We start from the raw sequence: 26,464 nt of genomic DNA on the forward strand, positions 1-26,464 counted from the left end.
AGGACTCAGGCAACAGCAAGACGGACCACTATTGTATTTTGGACCAACTGTAGGAAAACTACATCCATAGTTTGTGCTGCTCCCTCATCCTTACTCCCTCAACCAGTTTCCTGTCTCTGCCCTCAAGTATCTACAGACTGTAGTAGTTATACCATAGCGAACATTATTATTGTGCCAAAGTCTTGTTACAGATAATATGCACCTTGATGTATAACTCAACAGGTTCATTTCTGAGCTGAAGCCTCTTCTATACCTAAGTGCCTAGTCAACATGATGGATTAATCCTGTAGGAGTTTAAAACCAGCTCTGTCTGAACAGCTAAACAGGCTTAAGTTTAATAAATACTGCACCACACAGAGAACCTATACAAACTTTCACCCTCATACAAATTAGGGCTAGTGCCATAAAACCCCATCAAGCTGAGGGTGTCTGAAGGAGACACTACCTGACCATCAGAATAGCACTGTGATAAACGTGAGCATTATGACTACACCTACAGCCCTTTGCAGAAGCAATATCCCCTATGATCCTTCCACCACATATTAAGCATTGACATCACAGGAGAGCACATGCTGTTTTAAGATGGTTCACTCAGGAAGTTTAGCTCCTCCCTCACCCACCTCTGCCAGTCAGGCCTTCCAATTTCTCTGCATCTACGTGCAGTTCCTCTCGCAAGGCAGCTCTGACTCACTGCATCCTCATTATGATACAGAGACTTACAGCAGTGACATAGGCTACTGAAAACCTCAGTATACCCTGGCAAGTATTCTCTTATCCAGCCCCATGGGAAGGTGCTGACTCACTGAGGTAGAAATGAAGGCACATGAAAGTCTGCCTATATTAGAAACATTGTAAGGTTACATTAAGGTACATGGCTATTCCAGCATACATAGCTTAATGTTTCCCAGCAGCATGAGGAGGTGGTACAGAAAGAGAAACATTAGCTCCTTCATATCAAACCACGTCCTCCCCACTCTTTGTTTTTAATATCTAAGAAGTCCCCTGAAAAGGCAATTTCACACATGAACACAGAGTGTCAGACTTCCAGATCAGGCTACTTTTGGTCCTCTGATGGATTTGTTTAATTATTCCCTACTGGTTAGCCTGACTTTAAAACAGGAAATAACTTCTGATGGGGGGGAGCAATACTTGTACCTTACTAGGAAGAAAGACTGATTTGCAGAAGGGGAGCAGTTAAGATGCAGCTGGTTTAATATTAGTTCACTCCCAAATATTCCATAGCCAGTCATCACAAGCTAGATTTCAGGTGCAAGCCTCTGAAGAGTTCAAGCAAAACCTTTATATTATGTAGCACCTTGTATAGTCTAAATCGCTGAATGCATTAGGGAGTAGTATAATGTATACTCTCATAAATGAATGAGAAGGAACTGTAGCAGCAAAAGTTCTCCCCATGCTCACTGACACCAATAAGTGCATGCTGCATATTTTGACTATCTGAATGCAAGACAATTCTGGAACCAATATGAAGCATCTCATCTGGCTCTGTACAAGGGATGAGCAATTGAGATGGAAACTGATAGTCCACTGGCTCTCAGGCTATTAATGAGTCACAAGCTTTTCAAAAAAAAGGAGAGGGGGTGTTAAATGCATCTCATGGAAAACCCATAACAGTCATTTACAAACTAATTTAAATTTCTGTATTTCACACTCACTGTGATAAGATTACTGCTTTTTTTAAAAAAGTTCCATTTGAAGTCAGAATCCCGTTAGGGACAATCTTTTCAAAAGTCAGAGAAATCACAGGCTTTTCTGGGCCGGGAAGTTGGAGGTGGAAAGAAAAGCACCATCAAGAACATGGAAACAGTGTGTTTTCCTGAAAGTGGCTTTAGTTTTGAAATATTGTGCCCTATGTTTTTGCACTTCTCTGCTTATAAATTACAGTGCTTTTCTATGAAACATTCACTGAACTCTGCTGCAGGTTAAGATTTGAGTGCTATTTTTGGCATTTTACATTATTTTAGAAATTTTTGCAAGATTCAGATGGGCATGGCTTGCTCAAGGCAATGAGGATCTTATAAGATAGGAAGAAATCAGATTGATTTCATTAGGACAAATGACTAGTAAATCCCAAGTTTATTATAGAGCCTAGCCCCATATGTCTCTGGCAAGATGCACTTATATGTTTGAAGTGAGATGAGTTAGTGGTGTGTTTAGGAATCCAATCCCTCAAGAGCAGGGAGTTTACTACCCATATTTAGAGAGCCACAAGCTATCAATCAAGTTTGATTGAAAGGGGCTCCTAGATTTTAAGCAATTTTACCTCCATCCCAAAGCAAGTTAAAATTCTTTTACAACACAAACCTAGTTCTGGCGTTTATATGTTTAAGAAGGGTCTGCCAACTCCTTTTCTGATCAGCAGAAAATACTGTTCCACTGTCCTAGAGCTTTTGCAGAGGGTAGCCCTGTACTATTATATAACTATGTAAGATGGCCACCAAAATGGAGCAATCTTTTCTGTGATACTGGTAAACCTGGTGCCAGCTCTTGCTGAGGCTGCAGGCATCAGCTGAGCACTGACAAACTCATACCTGGAAATCAGACCAGGTCACCTGTACGTTAATATCGTTCAAGACAGGTATTCGACTTGTAAAGATATGTTTAGACCCTATAAACTGCTGCAAGCATTAATCTTATGTGTAATGTCTGTATCTCATGCTACAAAGTAGTATGTAAATTGTAAAGATGCTGGCTGAGAACTTGTTACCCCAAGGAGGAAGAGTGGTTCCTCTGCCCATCAAGAAGGACTATCAAGACTAAATGGGCCACTGTAGGACAAAAGCGTTGCTGATTGCCCCATTCACCCATGAAGGAGTTGTGTGCAGGAGCCTTAGATCAGGCTGAACTCTGGGGGAAGGGCATATAAAGATGTTCACAAAAAGAAATGGTTCTTTGCTGTTTGGATTCTCAAAGGACTGGAGCTAGGAAACAAAAAGATTCCCCAGAGTCAGCCCTAACAGACATTCAGTGGACAGATATAATTTAGATAATATTTTTTACCTCAAGGTTCCAAAGACACAGACAAGGTTTTCATCTCAAGGCCAAAAGACCAAAACATCAAGACACTTGATCACGGCCTTGGATAGACCAAGAGACTACTCACCCCCTTACTACACCTGTCACCTTTAGGAACCTAAGACTAATTCATTTGTGCTTATATGTTGCCTGCTTTAACCTGTAAATAACTATGTCTACACCTTGCTTTGCCTACAGCATAACAGTGATATGTTAAAAATGCTTTTATATTTAGAAGTGGGGGGAGGAAACACTCAGGTTTGCTGTGTGAAAGGGGTCACCAATAGAAAAAAAAAAGTTTGAGAACCACTGATCTACACCCTTGAGTGACGTAAGTTATCCTGAACTGAGTGCTGGTGTAGACAGCGTGATGTCGAAAGGAGAGCTTCTCCTGTCGACATGTCCGGCCTCTGCAAGAGGTGGCAGCTTTAAGCTGACAGACCACTGGCTTAGTGCTTCTCTACCACAAGTGCTACAGCTGCACCGCTATAAGTGCTGTAGCATAGACATAGCCTCATTTCTTTTTCCTTGTTAATAAATCCTTAGTTAATAATAGGATTGTCTTTGGTATGAGCTCTAAGGTACAAATTGATCTGAGAGTAAGTGACTGGGAGAAACCTGAATATTGTGTGATCTTAACTGTAAGTGACCATTTACCCAGCTTGCCTGGGTGGCAAGACAGACTAGAGTGCCCATGGGGTTGCCTGACTATAGTAATACTGTTAAATGTGAGTGCCTGGATCATTGTGTTATTGGGTGGGCGATATCTAATTATAGAACATACCACCAGTTTGGGGTGTCTGTCCTACTTTTTGACATTCTGCCGTGAGTTTGGCAGTCACTCATGAACCACTCCAGCCACCATGACTGATACTGCAGATTATTCAGGGCCACCTAGCAATTTCTGCTTCACCCAACTGATTCAGAACACCTTTCTCAGCTACCATCAAATTGCAGATTCTAACCCTGTATCTTCAGAGATAGACATTCAGCCAGCAGCTTTGGGATGCTAATGTTTCTCTGATTTTCAAAGCACAAATTAACGGGATTGGAAAGGATAGGTGGGAGGGCCACACTGGTGCTGTGTTTGTGACATCAGTACTTTTCCTGCATGAGAATGGATTAGCTCTCAGATTAACATATGATCTAGTTCAGTCTGCACCCCCTGAAGAATCAAGCTCACTACAGGTTTGATTAATGAGTCAGATTATATGATCTCGCTATCAGCATCAACCAATCCAAAAGTAATTAGCAGTCCTGGTGCAGGCATAACATGCCAGCACTGCTTATCTGTATTGCATGTGCTACCACAGCAACTACAAGTAAGCAGAATTTTAGAAAAATCCAAGAGTTCTCCCCTCTATGCTATCAGCAAACAAGGCCAGTGATGTCTTTCCAAGGAAAAGAAGCAGATTTATTGGTAGAGTGAAGATCTGAACCCTAGCTGGATTTATAGATGCAGTCAGAACAGCATACAACTGAAATCCCTCCTAGATTTCTGCACTCATCATTGAATAGTGGCTGTTAGCCGCTACTGCTGTTCTATTTTTTCCTACGTGCTATCTATCACAACACACTGCAGCTAAGCTCTGCTGCTTTTCCACAGGAGGTGGGACTACATAGCCTCTCCTAGGAATTGGACAGCAGCCTGTTCCTAAGCCAGAGGACAGGAAAGAGAGGACACACCCACGTGATTTATCCTGACCACACATCTAGAGCTTTAGCAAAATGGATTCAGCTTTGGATTTTATGTAATCAAGAGTGGCCTCTTTCCTACCCTGCTGGCAGCAGCAAGTCTTATTTATATACTACTAAATAGGTGATCCAAATTCTAAGTGTTTTACCCAGGAGTGGAGGCACACCGATATAGACTACATGCATTCTTAGATGTTAGATTGCCTCAATGCTGCACTCAATGCAATATCAAATTGACTGCCTTATTTACCACCAGCTTTTCACCAGAATTTGTAGATTTCATCTCTAGAAAATTCAGAAGGATTTTTTTTTGACATAAAACAGCCTTAAGTATCTTATGATTTCACAGTATGTTTACTTTTCTGCTGGAAGAACTTGAGTTTGTTGCAGTTATCTAGCCACAACAGAAGAGTGGGAGTGAGAACTGTTAGTCTCAAGATGCATTATGCCCCACCCCCAAATCTGTTCTCAAACCATGTTTGAACCTTTCTGTATCTTTTCAGTTCTTTAGCATGGCCCAAACACTATTTTGGGGGGAAGGGTTAGAGCTACAGGAAGAAATGCGGAGAGTGGCCAGGTCTGTTTATAAAAGCTCTTGATTTCAAGAGGCAAACTGCACTTCAGTTTCCCTTGATGTATGGCTGTAGATAACCAGATACAAGTCTAAGATTCTTGAAGCTGGATGAAGTTATAATTGTTCTACTAGGTTTCAGTGATTGCGCAAACATTAGAGCGTTGTACAACGATTTGAATCTGTTAAGTAATACAAACATAAGCAGCGTTTTCTGTTATGCGATGCTCTATCCCAAAGTAGCTGGGATGCCAGAGCCATGACCATTTAAAAAGTCTGCTCTACTTTTATTAATCTGAGATGACAGCAATGAAGTTTCCAATGCTTTGTAACAAAAGGACCATTCATGCAAATCTGACTCTAAAAAGAGCAGTTCAAACATGTTTCAAAGGGGGTTTTTTGTTGTTTTTTTTTTTTTTAAATACAGTCCTTAGTGAAGTACAGATGACTATCAAAATAAATTGGACATGTTTACACAGACTTAATACAGGAAAAATACAGGACACATTCAAAAGGGGCCTTCGCTTGCCTGTGCAATGAAGAGATGACTAGGTCACTAACAAGTTTGAGCCATATACTGATCTAAGTTAGCATCATTTAAGATACTGCCAGCTCTCTTGGTGTGGGAGGTGGCAAATACTCCCTTTTCCATTTGATTCAACCCTTACTCCCACAGTCTGATTGACCCCCTGCACCCCAGGAAACACTAAACTGAAATACCTTGCAACTCTGAATCCAAGCTTCTTTCTGCAAATTTTACAGCATGTAGCTGCAGCCAGAAATAAGTGTACTTTGCTTAATCACTTCCCCCTTTTAGTAGCTCAGAGTTACTTCAGTGCCATATCAACCCAGTTTGATTACTCTTCATCTCCCCTTAAATGCAAGGGTAATTAAGAAGTGTAGTTATTGCTAGCTATCTTCAGTTAAAAGTACACACATTTCTATCTGAGGACATGGCTCTAATGGTAATATATGAAAACACATGTATCTGAACCAAGCCAAGAATTGTTTTCCAGAGGTGTTTGGTATTAATCTGAAACAAAGCAGGAAGTACAGAATAAGGTAGGGCATAGTACAGTATTCTAGCTAATTCTACCTTAGAGGCAAGATAACTACAAAGTTCATCATCCATCAATAGGGTAATAGTTTCAAATTTTGCCAAAACTGGAATCCTGTTTAAAGAATACCATTAGCTGGAGTTATTTAATTCCCTCTTTTGAGGATACTTACCAAAACAGATATTAAAATGAAAAGTGGAGGCTCAATCCAGGGCAATCATTTAGGAACGGTTATTTGACCAGGGTTACAACTCCTCTTCCATATTTCTTTTCCTGCATTATACATCAGCTGTAATACTGCAGCACTATGCTGTAGCACATTAGATCACCACCTCTGAAGCTGCAGTGTCACGGCCAGCCACAAGGGGTTGTGACAGCAGTGATACCTGCACTCCTACCCGCTTCACACCATTGAACAATCCCAGCAGACACCCAGGTCTCCCTGCATGGTGCTGCAGCAACCTGACCCATCAAGTTTGCCTACAAAGTAGTTTCTTATCAGTTAGTTTGGGCCAATAAACCCATTGGGGTAGGGAGGTTTAATCTTTCCCATGTTTACAACAGTATGCATAAGAGGGGGGAGGACCAGTTTTGTTTCACACATACAGTCTCAGGATACCATCATGGGGCATTTGTGTTTCAGTCCTGCCTGTGCAAGGGAAAGCTGGATAAAATCTAGCACAGGGGTTCTCAAACTGGGGGTCAGGACCTCTCAGAAGGTCACAAGGTTATTACATGGAGGGGTGGGGTGGTCACAAGCTGTCAGCCTCCACCCCAAACCCCACTTTGCCTCCAGAATTTATAATGGTGTTAATATATTAAAGTGTTTTTAAATTTATGAGGGGAAAAAAAAAATCACACTCAGAGGCTTGCATGTGAAAGGGGTCACCAGTCAAAAGTTTGAGAACTACTGATCTAGCATCTCTAATGATGAATTCAATCACTCTCTTACACTGGCCTCACAGTTTAAACTTAATAGCAGTATGTTTTATAGAGATCCTCCCTTGCAACCACACAAAATGGCATCAGTTCCGAAATGCAGATCATTACAGGACTGCAGTAGCTGAAAGAGCCCTTTCTATTGGCAATCAGATCACATTTGACCACGCTTGGTATGCAATGCAACATGATCCCTGTCTCAGAAGGCTAACCAATGCTACAAGATCCATTCAAAGGCCAACTTAAGGAGCGCTAACCTAGTTTAACAGCTCACTGTAGGATGAGGACATCTCAAACACAGGATGAGGGGACAGAGGAAGAACAAGGTCTAAACTTTGAGTTAAAACCGTTTGAAAGGTACTTAATTGCCTCACTTTCCACCAAATGTAAGTCTGTCTTTCCTCCTCTACTGTCACCCCGGTGTGGACTCCCCTGCAACACTGAAGCAGTGAAGGTTAAAAGGACTGAGTTTCACCAGAGCCTGTAAGAGTAATACTGCATTTTTCTATAGGTCATATTTTACAGAATTAGTACAAGCAAGAATCTGACAACTGAAGTTGTGCTTGTCCCGCCTCAGGACGCAGTTCTTTGTTAAGTTAGTGTGGTGGATGGTCTCATTTGGTCTGTAACAACAGGCAGGTGCTACGGGGCTGCAGCGCCCCCCCCCCCCAAGTTCCCCGTCTGTAACAACAGGCAGGCGCTACGGGGCTGCAGCGCCCCCAAGCTCCCCGTCTGTAACAACAGGCAGGCGCTACGGGCTGCAGCGCCCCCAAGCTCCCCGTCTGTAACAACAGGCCGGCGCTACAGGGCTGCAGCGCCCCCCCAAGTTCCCCGTCGGTAACAACAGGCAGGCGCTTCGGGGTTTCAGGGGCCCCCCCCCCACCTCCCCGGCTGTAACCACAGGCCGGCGCCACGGGGCGGCAGCGCCCCCCCCCCCAAGCTCCCCGTCTGTAACAACAGGCCGGCGCTACGGGGCTGCAGCGCCCCCCCCCAAGCTCCCCGTCTGTAACAACAGGCCGGCGCTACGGGGCTGCAGCGGGCACTGTGAAGCTCCAGCCGCACCCCACGTGCTCCCGAGGGGGCAGCTGGAGCTCGGACCACGCACGTGCCCCCACGCGCCACAGACGCACAGACTCGCTCTGCGCGAGGCCGCGCTGGCTGCGCGCTCCGCGGAGGAGGGGCGAGCTTCGGCGCTCCCACCCCAGAGCATCCCCGACCCACCAACAGCGCAGCCCCGTCGGCCTCGGCAGAGGGGCCGCGCCGCCCACCAGCCGGCACCCCGCCTCCGGAGAGGGCCGGCGGGCAGCGAGGGGGGACGGAGGCTCCCTGGGAAGGACCCGCTCCGCCCTGGAGGGTGGCGGCACCGCGCTGGCCTCCCCCCCCTGCTACCTGCTGCTCCTCACCACGTCCGCTCACCCCGAAAGCTTCAGCTTCTCTGCGATCCCGCCCCGGCCCGCCGCTCCTCAAGGTGAATTCGGCTGCCCTATGGATCCCTCCGCTGCCCGCCCCTGTATCACGCGGGGAGGCGGAGCGGACGGATTCTTTTCACCAGCGGACGCACAAGCTGCGGTAGGAAAGGAAGTGTGACATCACGTGGATAATCGGCCAATGGGGAGGCGCTCGGCACGCGGCCTGCGAGTGATAGGGGCCGCGGTGGCTGCAATTAAAGGGGCCGCATGCCTTACCTCCCCCCATGCAGCAGTACCATCTCTTAAAGGGGCCGCATCCCTTAAAACCTCCGTGCAGCAGGAGCTCTGAAGAGGACTGCAGCCCTCCCATGCTGTAACATCTGTTAAAGGGGGTCCACGCCCCTTAGCTCCCCGTTCAGCATCAGTATCTCTTAAATGGGCCACAACCTCCTTCCCTTTCCCTTTTCCTTCCCCTGCAGCAGCAGCAGCATCTCTTCTCACGGGGTGTGCCAGCCAAGGGAATGCTCCACGTAGGACCCTGTATTCCACTACGGCCTGGGCTCCCCGTAGTGTCGGTGCTATGCCTCATTACCCATGCTGCAGTGCTTCTAACGGGACAGCACCCCATTACCCATCCCCCATGTGTCTGCTCAGAGGCCAGGCTGCCCTGCATCACAGCTGGAAGCCTCTCCTGAATACCCACTGCCCTTCCCCCAGGCTTTCAGGGCCCTGGAAACCATTTACAAAGATCTTTCTGTTCCCCATTGTTGCTTTTCCCCAGTTGCGAATTTTTCCTTCCCCTTTTTTAATGAGGGCTCCCAGAGAGCTTATTGTTAGCGCCAAATTACCATTGAGATCCCAGCTGGGAAGCTGCCAGCTAAAGAATGGATCCAGTGACAAAGGGAGGAGGGAGCAACCCAAGCGTGACAAATGACTGCTTGAGGCCCCCATGCATGGCCAGATTCCCTCCCCATAGGTGGTTACAGCAGGCTCCAAAAGTCAGGAAGCTGGGCCAAGAGCTGCCTTTGAGGGTTCCCCAAAGACTAAAGAGTGGGGAATTGGGCTCTGGGTTGCTGAGACTACCAGGGGAAGCCCCCAATTTCCCCTTGTCCTAAGAGCTTGGGGTCCTGCCAGGTTTGAGGCTAGCCCTGATAATGGCTGGTATCAGCAAGAATGTGTGTGTCTCTGACCAGCAGACTCAGAGGATGAGTTTGCAGTGATGGAGCACCCAGCAGCAGCAGCTTGTGACTCATCTGCTCTGGTTTTAAGGTCATATTGTCTTTTCCCTGAGCTGGAAATAATTCACGAACCACGCTGAGTAATGTAGCACACCCACTTGCTACAGCAAACAGCTCCTATTCATCATATCACCACATATTCATTTGGCTGGGATCTCTGAATATCACAGTGAGACACATTATGAGAGCAAGAAGAGATGGCTTATTTTTTCTCACAGTATAAACCCATATGCCCAGTTAAGACCTGACATGAGTCGCCCCCCAACTCAGGGGTTCTAGACCACAAAGCACCTGGGGCAGCATAGGTTCCTTATTAGAGAAATGAAAGCGACACTTGCTGGGTGACCTTGGGTAAATTCCTTCCTCTGTTTCCCCATCTGAAAAATGTGGATAATGGTACCAATAGATAAAAAGTGCTCTAGGTATTATTATTTTTTAAATCAACAATTTTACCTAGCTATCATATAGCACCTTACATCAGTAGATCTCAAAGTGCTTCACAAAGAGGGGGCACTATCATTATCTCCATTTTACAGATGGGGAAATTGAGGCATGGAGCAGTTAAGTGACATACCCAAAATCACCGAGCGGGCCATTGGCAGAATCAGGAATAGTTATCAGATGTCCTCAGTCCTAGACCAGTGATTTAACTGCCTCTTAGTTCCTGCTTTCTTGGGGTTATCCAGTTGTGTTCATAAACTGAGGACTTGCGTTGATATTTTAAAAAATAGGAGTCTAATGTTAGCTAAATAAATGCTCTGATTTTCAAAAATGCTGAGCAGCTATTGATTTCAATGGTAGCTGCTAGGCACTCAGCACTTTTTAAAATCAGGCCACTTATTTAGGAACCTGAACACGGATTTAGAAATGTTAGGCTCTTATTTTTGAAAGCCTGACCTAAACCTTTTACTGTGAGTCCCTGTGGACCCTGTGTCCTAAGCCATACATCTTTGTTGGTCAGAAATAATCAAGCCCTAGGAGACTAGGAGCCCTGAACCTCACTTCATGTCGAACAGAAGGCTTATGTCTCAGTCTGTTGGTGAAAAAAGGGACCCGGCAAAAGTGTAGAAACTGATGAATGGTACACAAAAGTTTGAATCGGGTGCTTCTAATTCCTCTTCCTCATAACACAAGAAGAAAAGGCTCTCTAATGAAATACCAACATATTTAAAACTGATAGAAAGGAATAGTTTTTCATATAATAGATAATTAGCCAGTGGAACTCACTGCTACAGGATTTCAGGGAAGCCAAGAACTTGGTGGCAATCAAAAAACTTGATTTATATGATTCATATGATTTTGTTATGTAGAAATGTATATGATTATGTTAATATTCTTTCCTTCCCCCAGCAGCTGGGTTGGTTACAGCTGGGCGCAGTTTGTGAGAGGCTGGGAGACTGAAAAGTGAGACAAAATGTTTCTTTATTGGGATGGTGGGGAGTCAGGGTCTGGCTAGATTCTTAAGACTCTGTGGCCTTGCCTCTTTCATTCCGTTATCCCTCAGACTACAATGTTGACAACATCTGCAGTTACATTAGATAGCATAAAAATGGATAAGAGATGTTAACCCTTGTGCTATAGAGCAAGAGCCAACCACCAGGAAGGGAGATCAGAAAGGTGCTTCCGCTATGGGGAGTTTACTCCACCATTGTTTGATGTGCAGGGATTAAAGTACACAGGTGCACAGTCCCTCTTCCTCTATTAAAAGCCAATGAAGGGCCCCTCTTATGGTTCTCTCTCTTTCCTTGACTTAGGGGAGCCTTTCCCTGAGGGCTCGCTCTCCTGCCATCTCTTCCCTGGCTGGCGAAGTGAGGACTCACCAGGCAGAGGAATGTGAAGTGGGATCCGCAGGAGGAGCCTGGCCTGGCTGGGGGGATTGTGGGTCTCCCAGCTTTCCTGCAGCAGGTGGAGCGGCAGCAGTACTTGTCAGGAAAAGAAGAGATGCTCTGACTGGAAGTCCCCACCTGCCTCCACTCCACAAGAGAATTATCCATCCCCATGGCTGGAGAGGGGAAAGACACTGGAGGGCAGAGTAGGAGAGGATGAGTGGAGGAGTAAGAGAGAGACAGGAGGGGAAGATTTAGAAAGTAGCCCATGCTAGCATCTTATCACTGATTAGACCCATCCTCAGCCTTCCTTCTGGTCCCAGCTCTTTACCAACAGACAGGGCCCACAGGGTGTTTTACACAGATGGCAGGGTTTATCTCTGCGGCCAGATAGTGACACAAACTAAACCTGTACCTGCTTTAATCTTAAAGATAACAGCACCATCCCCTGGCTGTGTGGGCACTCTCCTGTCACCCAGAGCTCACAGCCGACCAACAGGCACAGCTGCCTCAATCAGAATACTTCCCCCGCTACTGCAATATTTTAAGCATTTTTACAAGAACAGTCTTTTTCAGCTAAGCTAAAGGGAGGATTAAGGGATCATCAAACTCACTCTCTAAACCAAAACTTTAACATCAACCTCAGTAAAGTGAGGGCAGAATAACTTCCTGAATTAATGGAATTTGTGACAGTCGGATGTGCTGATCTGTTGATGCAAGAATATGGTAGATTGCAGTTAATGTTTTGTGCTGTAGTGTGTGTTTGGTGGAGGTAGGGAACTCATTGCTTTTCAGTATGTTGGAGAGGGAAGGGAAATGGTGGATCGCATTCTGGAATGGTGGATCGCAATATCAGTAGCATTGCCCGGGATGGGAGGGTGGTAAGGAATGCAGGAGACTGTTGCGTTTTGCATGGGTAGGGTGAGTCCTGATGCAGTTAATCACATTTCATTTCTATAACCCCAGTAGTGTGGTCGTCACTTTCCAGACAGGTACTAACAGAAGCCAAGTCCCTGCCCATAAGATTGCACATGTCCATAGCCTTTCACAGCCCTTATATGTCATTGTGATAGGCCCTATATGAAAAGCAGAGACAGAGTGAAGTAGTGTCCAGTGATCTTCCTGGTTACAAGAAAACAAATGGTTTCTTACACACAGTTTCAGATAGCTCACAGGATGAACAGTGAGCAAGTGGCAGACCAACTCCATCAACCGTCTGAAAGGACAGATGAGTCATCTTTTGTCATCAACTGTCGACCCATCTGCCTCTGCTTCTTTCTCACAGGTTGCTGTGCTGTACTGATGGCCTGTGACAGTTGAACAGTCAGAGAAGATGGCTAGAGTCCAAGCCTGACTGATTGCACCACAGAGAACGTGACATTTGATGGGGCTGCTGTTCGGGAGGTGCAGCACTCCAGCCACTGCAGTGCTCCCAGGTCGGATGCAGCCCAGTGACACCCACTGGCAGCACAGTGCAGCCTTTCATGACCTGAGGATTTTTTAATTGCTTTGGCAAGAAGGTTTCTCCGATCAGGGCCAGGTTGTCTCTTACCTCAGTGGCAGAACTGTGACTGGTGGGGGAAAGGGCTGTGTCATCTCTGCTTGGTCAGGGTCACTCACTGTGGAAGCTTTGGGGGAGCTTTGGGTTAGGATTTGTAGTTTGGAGCCATGCCCTTGTTGGATGGTAAAATCAAATGAGGAGGCGTTAGTCCCATTACTGAAGGAGACTTCCAGCCTTGCCTTTGGGAGGGCAGGTGCTGAAGCAAGAGTTAGGCCGTGGCTTAAAACAATTGCTGGGTCCAGGAGGAACCACAGACTTATAGGGTGGCCTTGAAGCCACATAATCTTTCAGTGCCTGGGGGATAATAGTATTAACCTACCTTGCAGGGGGGTTGTGAATTTAAATACATTAAAGATTGTGAGGCACTTGGTAGCAGGGGCCAGATAAGACAAAGCACACTCCAAAGAAAAGACATAGGACAACAGTTCAGTCTTTCAGTCCATCATCAACAGTCTGCATACCTGCGGTACTTGCCTTAGACTGAAAGCCTCTTGGGCAGGGAGCTTGTCTCCTCTCTATAAAGCAGAAGGTACATTTCCAGCCTCGGCGTGTTGTATAATAGAGATATACCATTCTTGAGTAGGAGCCTCCATAAATCAATATGACAATGATGATACCAAACCATGCTACAATCTGCGGTTTCTGAAAAATGATACCAGCACAATCACTGAGAGCACAAACGTTGTCCTAATAAAATACGCCAGTGGGCAAACTGATGCTCCTCACATATACCATGTGAGAGCCTGTTGTCTGCGAATGTGCAGAAAGCATCTCAATGCCTAGTCCAGGTGGTGCCTAGGCCTTGTGCTGACCTTCTGCATAGGGATGAATTTCACCCGCTGAGGATTCAAAAGGGCCTCTATTGGAACAGGATATTCTGAATGGAAAAAGCTGTTTGCAGCCATGGGGAAATTAGCTGCAGAAGGAAAGTTTAGAGCCTCCTTCCTCCAGAGGAAGGGAAATGTTACTGAATGAGTCAGCTCTGCAGACTGTGGTGTAACACCACACCCCGGGGTGGGGCAGCAGCCGCAGGGTTGGAGCTGCCTGAAAGAAAAGGGCCAGCTCTGTTAGCCAAGCCTGGGGTGAGCTTATCAACATTTGTATGTGGGCCAACAGCCCCCGAGGGGACAGAGCACCACACAGAGTGCATGCGCATGGGTTATAGTGGCAAGACATTGCAAAGGAACTGGGCCTGTTTACCTCCCCATTTCTGATGTCAAAATAGGTGTGGAATCACCTGTTGTCTGCTCCTGAGGATGTTTCCACCTTGGTTAACAGGGAAAGAGGCAGTCCTCTCCCTCTGACTAGAGGAAGGACCACCATCAGTTGCTCTGGGTGAGGGGTTTTGCAGCATAGCAAGCAGGGGTGGATTTAAGGATTAGGGCCCAGCAGGTAAATGAAGTGGGGGGCTCCATGGCAGGGGAGCTACCTGGAAGGATTGCTTGGAAGGGGGAGAACTGGAGATCTGGAGCAGTGGGTTGGAGGCTGGAGGAGAGTAGGATGTAGGTGTTGAGGATGCTGGATGGGGGATGCAAACAGCCCATGGAATCTGATCCCTCTCTTCCCATTACTGATGGGCTTTTGGGCAGGGGATTCTTTATCCAGGATGGTAGTAATAACGTTGCTCTTCAGAGACATTCTGTGGGCTCCATTTTTTACCAATCTTTCCCCAGCCATTGAGTCACTGCATGCTATCACCACTGCCCGCTTCCTAGCCAATACCTTTTCTGGGGCAACCCTGGCCACTTGTAGGCATCCACAGGATGTTGCAGCTGCTCCCTGGTGCAGTTACCTCTCCTTTGTGGACTTTCTATCAATAAGGTCCTCTGCTGGTTTTCTGCACTGGTGGAAGCCAGCACTTACCCTGTGATGGTCCTGGAAAGTGTGTTCATGAGCAGATGAAATCCAGCCATAGAATTTATATGCATGTGCAATTTTTATGAGCTGAAGTGACTAGTCTGGGCAGGAATGCAGTGGCTTCATTAGCCAACATGCTCCAAAGAGAGCAGGAATAAACGTAGCTCAGCATAAAAAAATGCAATGGAAGGAAAAGGAAGCAAAAAACCGATCTCATATCCCTCCACTCAAATGCACAAGGAAATCCTCACCCGAAGGTGGCTATGACCAAGGAGGGAGCACTCACAAAATGTTCCCTAGCACTAAGAAAGACAGTGAGATGAGCCATGTAGAGAGTTTCCGAAGCACAAGGTTTCTGGATATTTAGGGTCTAATTCTCCAGTGTAGCCTCTTGGATTGAGCGTCAGCTTGGTATTCAGTAGAGCTGGGCTCTAGTCCTGGCTCTGCCATGGGCCTGCTGGGTGACCTTGCACAAGGCACATCCCCACTTGGTGCCTCAGTTTTCCCATCTGTGAAATGGGGATATTGATGCTGGCCTTCTTTGTAGCGTGCTTTGAGATCAACTGATGAAACATGCTAGACATGCTCATTGTTTTATATGATCTTCACTAAGGGGTAAAGTCCCCTGCTCAGCAGGGAGTTCGCACAAGGCATATGCGCCTCAAGTCCCCCGTAAGCCTGGTTTGGAGGCGTAAGTGGGGCAGAGGCTTCATGCTGATAAATTTCTCCCTAACAAGCACAAAATACCTAAGCCAAGATTTTTGAAAGTGACCAGGGATTTTGGGTGTCTGACTTGACACACTTTAAAGGGGCCTAATTTTCAGCAGGTGGGAGCTCAGCACTTTCTGAAGATCAGATCCCCTTTAATGTGTCTCCAGTGGGGCCCTCAGACTGAGACACTGGTCACTTCTGAAAATCTTGGCCAGACCTGGGAACTGTGCCCTAGAATCTGCTACAAATTCCTTTAAAAGTACCAAGGAAGAACTCCCTCCCCACTGGGTGTATTTAGTTATTGGAAGCAAGATGTATTGATATAAATTGGCAGTCGGGAAGTTTAGGCTTGAAATTAGACAAAGGTTTCTAACCATCAGGGGAGTGAAATTCTGGAACAGCCTACCGAGGGAAACAGTGGGGGCGAAGGACCTCTCTGGCTTTAAGATTAAGCTTGATAAGTTTATGGAGGGAATGGTTTGATAGGATAACGTGATTTAGTCAATAGGTCAATAACGTGCGACCACTGGTAATTAGTACCGAGGGTCAATGTTGGGATATTGAAAGTCTTTTTCCTGAGAGTCTGGCTGGAGAGTCTTGCCCGCATACTCGGGGTTCAGCTGATCGCCATATTTGGGGTCGGGAAGGAATTTTCCTCCAGGGTAGATTGGCAGTGGCCCTGGAGGTTTTTCGCCTTCCTCCGCAGCATGGGGCAGGGGTCGCTTGCTGGAGGATTATCTGCTACTTGAAGTCTTTAAATCAGGATTTGGGGACTTCAACAGCTGAGTCAAGGGAGAGAATTATTTCAGGAGTGGGTGGGTCAGCTTTTGTGGCCTGCATCTTGCGGGAGGTCAAACTAGATGATCATAATGGTCCCTTCTGATCTTAAGTTCTATGATTCTATGATACAGCCATTTTGGTTAGATCCAGCTCTCTTCTTCTGCCCACATAGCTCCTGCCTTCTGTCAGCATATTGCAGGTTACTGCACCCAATACCTGTTTCTAAGCAAAGGTTGTCCTGGCGATGCCATTCAGAGATAATGAAAAAGCAATACTTGCCTTGAGCTGAAATGCAGGTCACAGCGTCCAATGCGTGTACCCACAGCTGTAGAACTAAGCAATCAAACTGAAGACTACACACTGAGTGTCATTCAGCTCCATTGTCCCTTCTGCACCACCTGCTTCTTTGTCTCTCTGCACCAAGGCCCCAAGGACCTGTCAGAAATAGTCTGTCTAGGTTGCTGCTAGTCCTGTTACTGACAGCTGCACTGATTCCAGACCCTCGGCTGTCAGTATCTATGGGTCTGCTGTTTCTTTTCTCCCCTCTGGTTGTATTTAATTCACACTTTCCCTCCTAGTCCCTTTCTTGAATTACATTTCATTGGTGGCTGCTGCTGCTTGGAAATCCAATACCCTCACTTGTGTTACCTTGCTAGGAAGGGGTTAGGCTTCGAATCCAAAACCAGCACCAGGGGTGGCTTTGCCCTTGGATTGTGCAACAAAGGAGAAGCAAGAGCCCAGAATTAGGGCAGAGAGGAAGTTGCTGGGAGGAGAGCCAGCTGCTGGCAAAAGGGAATTCTTGTAAACTCTCAGCCTGGAGCTGACAGGACAGCTGAGATCAGGTAACTGACACACCATTCAGAGCTCATATCACATGTCAGCTGCAGAGCAGAGCACATGGATAAGTTGGACAACCCGCATGGAGGGAGGAGTGCATTGGCACAGGGCAGAGAGCCTGTGCATGTCTAACTAGGTGTGGCGTGGTGGGGAGGAAGAGCTGTTTTGCTGCAGACTGTGCCAGAGGCACGGGAGGCTGTGCAACCCCTGCTAGAGATACTAGCCTGGGTCTGCTCCTGGCTTTGCTGGGGTTATTTAAATGCATTATTTATTGTTAAGTGTGGGCTTGTTCCAGGGCTTAACTCCAATCCCCTAGGAGGCAGGGTTGGTGTTTGTGCTGAGGCACATGACTTGGACCTGGGACCCCTTAGTCTAACCCTGGGAGGCCCCACCTGATAATGTGCCACCCACACCCACTTAGAGTGGCACTCTGATCCCCGCTAATGGTGGCTAGGCCATATATAGCAGCTGATGAGCCAGCTACAGCCTTGGCTAACAGAGGTGGATCGTTTTAGCTTGGGCCGCAGGGCTCATGCGGCTCGATTCAGAAGTGCCAGGTTCAGTCCCTGGTGCCAGTGCCCTACCCAGCAGTGTGTGTTACAATTACAAATCGAAACCATGACAGTGGAGGTATTGCCAAAGCGCCTACTGCCCTGATTGGGCCTACCTGGCCTTTCCTAGTTATTACTGCACAGCTAGAGTCTAGGTGAGACAGTGCAGATGGGGTGCAGGCCTTTCCACCCCTAGGTCACTGGCCTGAATCTAGCGCAGGCTATTTGGGTGAAATGAGTTGGAAGCTTCAGTCCATTGCCCAGTGGACAGGTGACCCCATCGGCAGAGTTGGGCCTCTTCTCCGCATGGACGGAATGGGCTACGGGGACTCAGCTGAGGTCCTCTACCGAGAGGCAGTCTCTGCAGATTGGTGGACAGTCCGGGACAGCTGGCACTGCTGCTGTCTAGGCTGCACCTGTTTGGCTTTGTAAACAGAGGGCTCTGGTCTGGTCTCCAGGGCTCAGTTGGGTCCCAGTGACCATTCACTTGAAAAGGATACTCAGCAAACCCACCCCAAGCTTTTCCACTTTTACAAACAACAGAAGAACTTGACTGGGTATTTTGTTTCCACCAGAAGCAGCTGCCTACGCTAAGCCAACTGTGCACTGCAATACTGCAGGCATATTCCAGGGGAAAGTGTTGTTGGGAAGCCTCTAAGCCGGGCACAAATGACACAAGCATAATGAACCCTCTGCACCTGAGAATCTTAGGGATTGCTTGGACAAGTGCTCGCTGTAGGCTATCGGGGGATGTGTCCTGAGAGGGGATAGCGATGGCGAGTGACTCTCCAGGCTCTCCTCCACCCAGCTCGGCAGGATCACATGCCAGGCTCATCGACTGAGGTCAGCTGCGTGGAAGCGCTCTGGCTGATGGGTTCTGCACTTTCATCAGCTGTTGTCTCTGCAGTGGAACATTTGGTAGGTTCCCGAGACTGTGTGCTTTGTATAACCCCCTCCCACTCCATCCCACAGACAGCATTGACATCCCCCATCTCGCTGCACGAGGCTTCCTGCAAAATCCCAGCTTTGTTTGTGCACATTTGGAATAATTGTCTGTTTATTAATGCCCCCAGTCTGCAGCTCGCTAGAGCGTTCTGCAGTGCATACTCCCAGAGAGACTAGATAGCTCGGGGGGCTGGCAAGGGATTTTGATGTGCTACGGCTTTAGGTCACGTGTCTGGATCCAGTGCAAGTCGGCAGCGATCTGACATCTGATGATGGCTGTGCAGTAGCCTTTGTGAAATGAGTAGGAGATTCTCAATCAACAGAATAAGAGTAGCAGGGAGTGATACAGGACAAGACTGAGATATATTGAGAAAGCTGTGGGGGGACCCAGGACTGGAATAACAGGGGGTATTGCTGTCCCAAGTTCGATCATATTATGGAGGAGGCGAGGTCTGGAATAGCAGGGTTGCTGGAGGTCAGGGTTGAGATATATTAACCTAGGATGGAGCCAGCAGAGTCCAGATTTGAATCCATGCACCTCCTAGGCCTGATCCTGCCCTCCCCTCCAGAGAAAGAGATTGTTATTGATTTGAATGCAAGGGAGAGGGGCACTGGAGGGAGAGCAGGAAGCTGAGACATTCCAGGAGGAGGAAGCTGAGAAGAAAGGAGAGTGGATACAGAAACTGCAGTGATGGGAAAGGAAACGTCCGAAGGGCAGGAGAGTAGCTAAATGGGGTTTGAGATGAGTCTCTTTGTGCCAAGGACACTCATAATTCTAAGGCCAGATTCTCAGCTGGTATAAATCAGTCAATAGGACTCTGCTGGTTTATGCCAGCTGAGGATTTAGTCCCTAGCTCCAGTCTCTGGCATGGAATGATTGTGAGCTGCAGAGGAATCAGCATCAATCTTGTTTCAAACAATTCTCTTTTTATAATGTAACCCTTTGTTGGTGTGAGAGAGGGGCATGAACAGGAGTCAGGTGAGCCAGGGTCAGGTCCTGGCTCTGCCACAGACCCTGAGAAAGTAACTTCCCTGCTTGATGCCTCAGTGTCCCCTCCTATCCCATGTCTGCCTTGAGTGTTCAGACTGGAGGCTCCTCAGGGCAGGGCTGTGTCTCACTTTTTGTGCAGCTAGCACAGTGGGCTCCAATAATGGGGGCTGCTGTGATACAAATCAATTACTTAATTGAGTATTGTCCTCGTTGTTTTGTAGCCGAGGAAAATCAAACCCAGTTGCACCTCAGGCGGAGCGTGGCTCTGACTGTGCGTTGCATCTCAAGGTGGGGCAGTGAGGTACAAAGGGGAGGAGACAGTGGAACCCCTGCACACAGCCGGGGCGGCTCCAGGCCCCAGCACGCCAAGCGCGTGCTTGGGGCGGCATGCCGCGGGGGGCGCTCTGCTGGTCCCCGGCAGGGCGGCAGGCGGCTCCGGCGGACCTCCCGCAGGCGTCCCTGAGGAGGGTCCGCTGGTCCCTCAGGTTCGGTGGAGCAGCCGCGGGACCAGCGATCGGCAGAGCGCCCCCTGCGGCGTGCCGCCGTGCTTGGGGTGGCAAAATGGCTAGAGCTCGCACAGCACCCCCACAGTGCACCCGGGGACATTGGTGGCTCAGCACAGCAGGATGTGCAGCCTTTCACCTGTCCATCCAGGGTGCAAACATGGCCTCAGGCCTGTAGTGACTAGCATTCTTTGGTGGCAGGGCCAGGACTGAACAGTCATTGTCAGCCTCCCTGACTCCATCTCTTTTCAGATCCTATTAGAGGGTGTGTTCTCCCTCCCTGGCTTATCCCTCTACATTGCCCTCTCCCTCCAACTTTATCTCTCCATTATGGTCAAGGATGTGGCCTGAGGACACAGACTGAGGAAGAGGCGAGGCAAACTCTGGCTGTGCTGAGCTGAGTCACTGTGAGCTCCTGCATCCGTCTCTCCTACAAAAGCAGCCTCTCTAGTCAGAGAGGAGGCAGGGGGCACTGTTACCGGGGACACCGGCCCTGCTACTGCTCTTGATGTCCCTGCTGGGTGGAGGAAGGGCAGATTTCTGCCTCCAGGGCCAAACCGCACCTTGCAGCAGCACTAAATTCATAATGAGACCACAACAAAAGCCTCATTGTATTCCCCATCAGCCTGTGCCAAAGGCTCCTGGGGACACCAAGAAACACACTCCCTCCAGTCCTGCCTAGCGGGGGGTGGGGGGATCTTTAGGGAAAAGCTTTCTCCACAGCCCAGCCCTCCAGCCCAGTGGTTCTCAGCCTTTTAGTTCATGACCTACAAAAGGGCTAACAAATCCATCAGACCCCATAATGCTCTGCAGCCGAAAAGGATTGTGGGATAAAACTCAAAAAAGAAGCTTACAAGAAGTGGAAATTTGGACAGAGGAATCCTAGATTATTAGGAAGGAGTATAAAAATATTGCTAGAGCATGCAGGGGTGTAATCAGGAAGGCCAAGGCACAATTGGAGTTGCAGCTAGTAAGGGGCATGAAGGGTAACAAGAAGGGTTTCTACAGATATGTTAGCAACAAGAAGAAGGTCAGGGAAAGTCTGGGACCCTTACTGAATGGGGGAGGCAACATAGTGACAGATGATGTGGAAAAAGCTGAAGTACTCAATGCTTTTTTTGCCTCGGTCTTCACAGACAAGGTCAGCTCCCACATTGCTATCCTGGGCAACACAGTATGTGGAGGAGGTGAGCAGCCCTCAATGGTGAACGGACAGGTTAAGGACTATTTAGAAAAGCTGGACATACACAAGTCCATGGGTCCAGATCTAATGCATCCGAAGGTGCTGAGGAAGTTGGCTGATGTGATTGCAGAGCCATTGGCCATTATCTTTGAAAATTTGTGGCGATCGGGGGAGGTCCCGGACGATTGGAAAAAGGCAAATATAGTGCCCATATGTTAAAAAGGGAAGAAAGAGAACCCGGGGAACTACAGACCAGTCAGCCTCACTTCAGTCCCTGGCAAAATCGTGGAGCAGGTCCTCAAGGAATCCATTTTGAAGCACTTGGAGGAGATGAAGGTGTTAGGTAAAAAGCAAGTCCTTACTCACCTCTCCAGCACCCGAGTTTGTGCGGAGTTGGTATGGGGCTCACAAATCTGTCAGAGACCAGACAATTCGTTGATCAACGGGCTCACATCATCCTTAGCTTAAAAGCTTCGGAGTAAGTGTGGCAAGTTTATTAGGGGTGAGCATCAATGTTTATACACAGAAGTAAACAAAGTGATTAACAGATCATAATGGTCATGCATAATCAATCAAGATTCTACAGGATAAAACAGGTTAAAATGTAAATTAGAAAAGACAAAGGAGGAGATGGCTGCTTATTGGGAGGGGGGGTGTCATGAGTAGTTTGCAGGTCAGAGCTTTGATTAAAAGTTTCAGATAGAGACATCAAGTCTGGGTTAAGTTTAAACTCATGAAAAGTTCAGACTCAACATTCCTCCATTTGTAGCTTTGGGATAACTATTTACCAAAAGCTACACCCCATTTTAAGGAGCCAAGGGTAATTTCAGCCTGGGCCAACTCGAAGAGAGTAAGGCCTTTGGCTGAAGTAGGAAAAGAATAAACTGACCCACATGAGTTTATGAGGGAGGGGACACACTGAATACAGCAACACAGTATTATAAGGATTACTATGGCCCCAACAATACCCACCAAGAGTTTTTTAACCCACCTGTGATGGGCCAGGTGCCCCAGCGCCCCCTCGCGGCAGGGGCGGGCTGGGGCCTAGCACTGCACCACTCGCTTGTCTTCCGGCCTGCCTCTGGTAGCCGGCGTATCACGGCCTAGTGGCCAGAGTCTATGGACAGCCTAGCGGCCGAGTCCGTAACCGCCCCTCTCGGGCGGTAGCGCCCAGCGGCCGAGTCCAAGCGCCTTCGGGCGAGCGCCCAGCGGCCGAGTCATAAGCGCCTTCGGGCGGGGGCGCCGAGTTCATAAGCGCCCTTCGGGCGGGGTAGCGCCTAGCGGCCGGAGTTCATAAGCGCTTCGGGCGGGGTGCCAGCGCCGGAGTCCATAAGCGCCTTCGGGCGGGGCAGCGCCCTAGCGGCCGGGTCCATAAACCCCCTCTTTGGGGCGGGGTAGTGTGGCCTGGCGGCCGAGTCCATAAGCGCCTTCGGGCGGGGTAGCGCCTAGAGGCCGAGTCCATAAATCCTCGGGGTGGGGTATCACGGGTGGGGTAGGGGACTCGGGCCCGCCTCTCCTCCGAGTCCCGACCCAGGGCCCTGATTGTGGCAAGCTCTCTTTGCCACCCGCCGGCGGGATCCGCCCACAACACGCCGAGCGGTACTGCAGCTTTAAGGCTGTCAGTTTCTAAAGTCCCTGGGTCACTTCCTACCCCGTCTAGTCGGACGTTGGCGTTGTGGGAGCGGTTCCCCGTAGGTCCTCCGGCCGGCGCCCCTCTCCGGGTCTCGGTATGGCCTCTGCCCGGCTGACGCCCCGGTCCAGGCTCCCTGGCTCTCCCCGCAGGAGCTGACGGTCTGCGTCCTTCTCCCGGTGGTCAGCCCAGACTGAGCAGACCTGCAGGCTTTATACTGGTCTGCCAGTTGGAGCATGCCCAGCAGAACTTCCTGGGCGTGGCTTCCTCTGCTAGTAGAGAAGGGTTAACCCTGCTGTACCAGTGCGGGCTGCCCTGCCCGTCACACACCCTCCCTTAAGACAGCCGCCGGGGCCGGCCGACCCTGGACTCCTGCCTCCTTCCTCCTCCCGATGCGGGAGAAGAAGTCCGCGTTCCCATGAGCCCTGCCTGGCCGATGTGACACACGGAAGGCGAGGGGTTGGAGGGACAGGTACCACCGCATGATCCGGTTATTTGTCTCCTTCATACTATTAATCCATCGGAGGGGCGCGTGATCAGTCACCAAGGAAAAGGGGTTCCCAATAGGTAGTACCGTAGTGCCTCAACCGCCCACTTTACTGCCAGGGCCTCGCGTTCTATGGTGGAGTACCGGGTTTCGCGGGAACAGCTTGCGGCTGAGGTACAAGACCGGGTGTTCTTCGTCCCCTACCTCCTGTGACAGTACGCCCCAGTCCCACCTCCGAGGCGTCTGTCTGTAGGATAAAGGGTTTTGAAAAATCCGGTTGGACTAGTACCGCCCCGGGTTAATTGTTCTTTCAGGGCGCGAAAGGCCTTTTCGCAGCCCTCCGTCCAACGGGGTTGTGAACTGCGTGTCAATTCCGGGCCGCGAGTGTGGCGGTTAGGCACAAACCGCCGATAGTACCCGCCAGCCCCAAGAACTGTCGGACTTGCCGCTTGGTTGTGGGCGTGGTACGCCCTCAACGCTTCCACCTTATCTACGAGGACGGATCTGACCCCGACCTACCGTAGCCCAGGTAAGTCACCTCCTTCTGGCCCAGGTGACATTTCGCAGGGTTCGCGGTGAGGCCCAATGCCTGCAGAACTTCAGTCAGGTGTTGTAGATGTTCCTCCCAAGTGTTACTGTAGATGACAATGTCATCGGCGTATTCGTTGTGGGCGCTCAGCACCTGGTTCATGAGTCGCTGGAAGGTCGCCCAATCGCATCATCGTAAACTGGTAGAGTCCGAACGGCGTTGGAAATGCTGTCTTTTCTCGTGAGGCCGTGTCAACGGGATCTGCCAATATCCCTTCAAGTCCAGGGTGGAGATGAACTCGGCTTTTCCTAGCCGCTCTAGCAGCTCGTCCACCCGGGGCATGGGATAGGCATCAAACCGTGAAATTGCATTTACCTTGCGGAAGTCGATGCAAAACCTGACTGTTCCGTCTGGCTTGGGGACCAATACTATGGGACTCCTCCATTCACTCCGCGACTCTTCCACCACCCCTAAGGCTAACATCAGCCCGAGTTCCTCCTTCACTGTCTCCCACATCTTCCTGGGGAGCGGGCGGTGTGTGTCCCGCACTTTGTGTCCTGGAATGGTAGCGATGTGGTGGTTTGCTAACGTGGTTCGCCCGGGTCGCGTTGACAAAACCACGGGGAACGCCGCCACCAGTCGTTCTACCTGGTCCCGCTGGGCTGGGGTAAGCTCGCGGCCTATGTCTGCCGTCCCGGCTGCCTCAGGCTCTCCCACCAGCGGCCCTAATTCTGGTTCTGGCGGGTATGGGGCTATCAGCAGGCCCTCTCGGTCCCTCCAGGCCTTAAGGAGGTTCACGTGGTAGATCTGGGTATCCCTCCTCCGCCCGGACAACCGTACCTCATAATCGACCGGCCCCATCCGCCTGACCACTTCAAAGGGGCCCTGCCACTTGGCTAGCAGCTTGGACTCTGAGGAAGGAAGTAGCAAGAGGACCCGATCCCCTGGCTCGAAAGTTCGCACCTTGGCCCCTTGTTATACTGAGCCTCCTGAGTCTGCTGAGCTCTTACCAGATTTTCGCGGGCCAAGGCCCCTAGCTCCCGGAGACGTTCCCGCAGCTGGAGGATATACTGCACCGATCCCCGAACACGGGTCTCCTGCTCTTCCCAGGTTTCCCTTAGGAGATCAAGGATACCCCTAGGCTTCCTCCCGTAGAGGAGTTCAAAGGGGGAGAACCCCGTGGACGCCTGGGGTACCTCTCGCACCGCGAAGAGGAGTGCGGGGAGTAGTCTATCCCAGTGTCGGGGGTCGTCTTCTACAAACTTCCTCAGCATGGCCTTCAAAGTGCCGTTGAATCGCTCGACCAAGCCATCCGTCTGGGGATGGTAGACGGAGGTCTTTAGTGCCCGGATGTTCAGCAGCCTACACAGCTCTGCCATCAACCTAGAGGTAACGTTCGTCCCTTGATCCGTTAATATCTCCCTCGGGATACCTACCCGAGCGAAGATTTGTAATAGTTCGTTAGCAATGACCGGTGCCGTGGTGGACCTTAGTGGCACCGCTTCGGGATAGCGTGTGGCATAATCGACCACCACCATGATGTACTTATGACCCGCCGCTCTTTTCCAGGGGTCCCACGAGATCTAGGCCTATCCGGTCAAAGGGCGTCCCCACCACGGGCAAGGGTACGAGGGGGGCCTTTGGTACACCTTTTGGGCCGGCTCTCTGGCATTCTGGGCAGGAGGCGCAATAGTCTCGTACCTCTGCATGGATGCCCGGCCAAAAGAACCTCTGGGCCACCCTTTGTAGCGTCTTCTCTCTGCCTAGGTGTCCGGCCCACGGCACCGAGTGTGCCAGACGGAGCAAGTCCCGACGGAACCGCCGCGGGACCAATAGCTGGCGTAGTTCTTCTTTTGTCTGGGGTTCGGGCACCACCCGATAGAGTAAGTCCCGATGGATCTCAAATCGGGGCCCTTGTGGCTGGCGGTGGGGCGGGTCGTCCTCCCCTGGTGGACTAGTCGCCTGTTCCCAAGCCCGGCTGAGAGTGGTATCCCCTCGTTGCTCCTCGAGGAAGTCGGTGTCCACATCTAGCCAGCCCGGGCCCTCTGTTGCCGGAGCTTCGGTAGGGCCTTGGCTCCTTACCCCTCTCCCGGAGCTCCCCGAGGGTCCCTCTAGGGGGTCCTCTGCCGA

At 49.5% G+C, this 26,464-nt stretch overlaps 1 protein-coding gene across 5 annotated transcripts in view; it reads right to left on the minus strand.

Annotated features, from left to right (window-relative positions):
• PKM (pyruvate kinase M1/2) overlaps positions 1-8,843 on the minus strand; it is a 44,905-nt gene extending 36,062 nt beyond the window's left edge. For 2 of the 5 annotated variants that reach the window (XM_039490486.1, XM_039490487.1), the window contains exon 1: positions 8,686-8,821. The gene's annotated coding sequence lies outside the window, so the exon portion shown is untranslated. Of the gene's footprint in view, positions 1-6,529; positions 6,607-8,685 lie in introns of those variants that run through there. The other 3 variants (XM_039490489.1, XM_039490488.1, XM_039490490.1) reach the window with 3 other exon arrangements.
• Between the last annotated feature and the right edge of the window lie 17,621 nt (positions 8,844-26,464).

This window comes from Mauremys reevesii, linkage group 10 (assembly GCF_016161935.1).
Source record: "Mauremys reevesii isolate NIE-2019 linkage group 10, ASM1616193v1, whole genome shotgun sequence".
Taxonomy (NCBI): Eukaryota; Metazoa; Chordata; order Testudines; family Geoemydidae; genus Mauremys; species Mauremys reevesii.